Source organism: Odontomachus brunneus, unplaced genomic scaffold (assembly GCF_010583005.1).
Source record: "Odontomachus brunneus isolate Ranch 3 - 2012 unplaced genomic scaffold, Obru_v1 Obru_scaffold_032, whole genome shotgun sequence".
Taxonomy (NCBI): domain Eukaryota; kingdom Metazoa; phylum Arthropoda; class Insecta; order Hymenoptera; family Formicidae; genus Odontomachus; species Odontomachus brunneus.
In genome coordinates this window covers 954,972-958,138 of record NW_022639482.1, presented here as the reverse complement: position 1 = coordinate 958,138, position 3,167 = coordinate 954,972, and positions in this window count along the sequence as shown.

Here is a 3,167-nt window from a genome sequence, read left to right as displayed (position 1 = left end):
AGTTCTTTCCTGAAGATGAGGGTGGAGCGGAAAGGAATCGAGAGGAATCTTGCTCGGTGACTAGGGAGTTTGAATGGGAGGAAATTACGAATGCCGTGAGGGGAATGAGGATTGGGAAATCTCCGGGACTTGATGGAGCGACAGCGGAAATGATGATTGGTATGTGGAGAGCAATGCCACTCTATGTTAAGAATATATTTGATGAGTGCCTAAGAGTAGGATGTTTCCCAGAAGAGTGGAAGATGGGTAGAGTAGTCATTATACTTAAATCCCCCGATAAGATCAGAACTGATGTAAGGTCCTATAGACCGATCTGCCTGCTGCCGACTATGGGTAAGGTGCTTGAGAGGCTTTTGGTAGTGCGGTTGTTGGCCAAGTTAACGGCGAGGGTTGGAGTAAGTGATCGACAATATGGTTTCAGGGCTGGACGTTGTACGGAAGATGCCTGGATTGAAGCTAAGAGATCTGTCATGGAGTCGTCTAAGAAATATGTGCTTGGTATCTTTGTTGATTTTCAGGGAGCTTTTGATAATTTGGAGTGGAGACATGTTATATCGAAATTGAGGCAAATTGGGTGTGAGGAGATAAATTTATGGAAAAGTTATTTTGACGAAAGGAAAGTGTGTGTAACTAGTGCAGATGATATAATATGGAAAAGAGTGACTAAGGGGTGTCCGCAGGGCTCGGTATGTGGTCCGGTAATATGGAACATGATGGTTGACGACCTGTTAAATAAGCTAGTGAGTGACGGATGTATGGTGGTAGCATATGCGGATGATCTGCTGTTGATTGTGGAAGGAATGAGTCGTAGTGACATTGAGAGATTGGGAACTAGATGGATGGGAATTGTCACTGATTGGGGTAGAAGTGTTGGTGTTCCGGTGTCAGGAAGGAAGACAGTCTCCATGCTGCTGAAAGGAGGATTAGCAGCTAACAGGTGCCCTAATATTAGGGTTAACGGCCGTATGCTGCGATATGTGAGGGAGGTGACATATCTGGGTGTGAAAATGGGAGAAAGAATGAATTTTAGGATACACATTGAAAGTTTAAAAGGGAAATTGATGAATAATGTAGCTGCTTTTAAACGAGTGTTGAGGAAGAATTGGGGCTTGGGTAGGAGAGCCTTTAGGATAATTTATAAGGGATTGTTGATGGCGTGCGTGATGTATGGTGCTAGTGTATGGAGTGACGTTATGAAGTATGGTTATGGTAGGCAAGCCATGAATAGATGCGAGAGAGTAGCTCTTTATGCTGGTCTGAAAGTCTGCAGAACAGTGTCGACGGAGGCAATGCAGGTGTTAATGGGGGAATTGCCTTGGGCATTCGTGGCAGCTAAACGAGCATGCATGTACAAAATAAGTAGAGGGCTGCAGCTGAACGATGATAAACCCATTATGAATGAATTTGTGCACGGTAAAAGCACGCGAGAGATAGAGAGTAAAATTGTGAGAGTACTTTTTGACAGATGGCAACAGGTTTGGGAGACTACTGGTAAAGGTAGGGTTACTCATGAGTGGATTAAGGATGTTAGGATGGTGAGGGGATGGGATTGGTTTGATCCTGGATTAGCACTGGGTTACCTGCTGACGGGTCATGGGAGCTTAAATGAATTCTTGTTCAGGCGTATGTTGGCGCCACGAGCTGAGTGTAAATGTGAAATGATTGAGGATTGGGTGCATGTGCTGAGTAAGTGTGTTTGGTATGAGGATATACGAGATTTGGATGTTATGGGTGTGATAATGTGTGAGAATGGAAATGTGAATGTGGAAAATGTACTTAATGATAAGATAAGGTATACGTTAGTGAATGATTTTGCGAGAAAAGTGTTTGAGAGAAGGAGAAAGCGGTTGTGTGGAAGATGTTAGTATGTCCAGGTGTCTCGATGCGCAGGGGGGATACCGCAGGTCAAAGACATGCGTGTTGATTCCTGTATGGATCTCTTGGAGAGTAGCGACTCCACGCACCCGAAGCGCTTGCTGACCAGTGCAGAGAGCTGCAGGGTTCCCAACTGGTAGTAGGCATTGTCTACGAAGATCCCACCAGTGATTATGACTGGTACCGCAGGGGCCGGGTGCCCACGGGGTTGTCCCCGTCCCGGTCATTGGGTAGGACCATCGCGGGGCAGTGGTTCAATGGCCGAATGCTGGCTAGGGATGATGAGTTCTCGGTGGGTGAGCTGCATACCATCAGCTCGGGAACCAGCCTGCTTAGCTGGTAGAGTGTGGAAAGTCGCTCGCCGCAACCAGTCAGATTTCACTGGGACCTGCATTCCGTGGAATTATACTGGTAGTGCAAGCTTGTCTTGCACGCGATTATTATGCGTAACATAATACGTCGTCCATTGGGGTCGTGTGGGTGTGCTCTCGGAGCGGGAACCGCACGTTAAATCTTGAAATAATGATGTCCATGTATACCCGTTTCCACCGTTACTCCTCCTTATCCGGTGTAAATAAGCCCCGGGGTCGACACCAATTTTTTTAAAGGTAACAATGGATGTTCGATTTTTGGAGAAAGAAAGTACGATCACGAGGCAATACTACAATGAATTATTGGACCGATTCAACGAGAAATTGAAGGAAACACGGCCCTATTTAGCAAATAAAAAAGTGCTGTTCCACCACGACAATGCACCAGCGCACTTATCCGGAATCGTCGTGGCTAAATTTAATGAATTACGCTACGAATTGCTGCTGCACTTACCGTACTCGCCCGACCTGACTCTCTGCGACTTTTTTCTGTTCCCCAATATGAAAACGTGGCTCGCGGAAAAAAAATTCAGCTCAAACGAGGAAGTCATCGTCGAGACAGAAAAGTCTGACTATTTTGAAGAGTTTGACAAATATTTTTTAGAGAGGTTAAAGAAATGGCCGGGACGTTAAGAAAAGTGTATCGTCCTAAAAGGAATTTACGTTGAAAAATAAAAAAAAAATTTGTGAAAAACTTGCGTCTTTATTCCTAACACGCGTACTTATTGATACATCTTCGTAATAGATTATTCCTCATCCCTTTAAAGGTACATTCTTGTTTGTAGGTTCAATTTTTATTCCCACGCTCTCCATCATTTTCAAAACAGGATTGAAGCCTTCGTTGAAAATGGAAGCTACGAAAAGAAGGTATTTTGTAGGAATTTTTTTTAGGCAGATGATTATAGTTTTTTTAATCAGGCT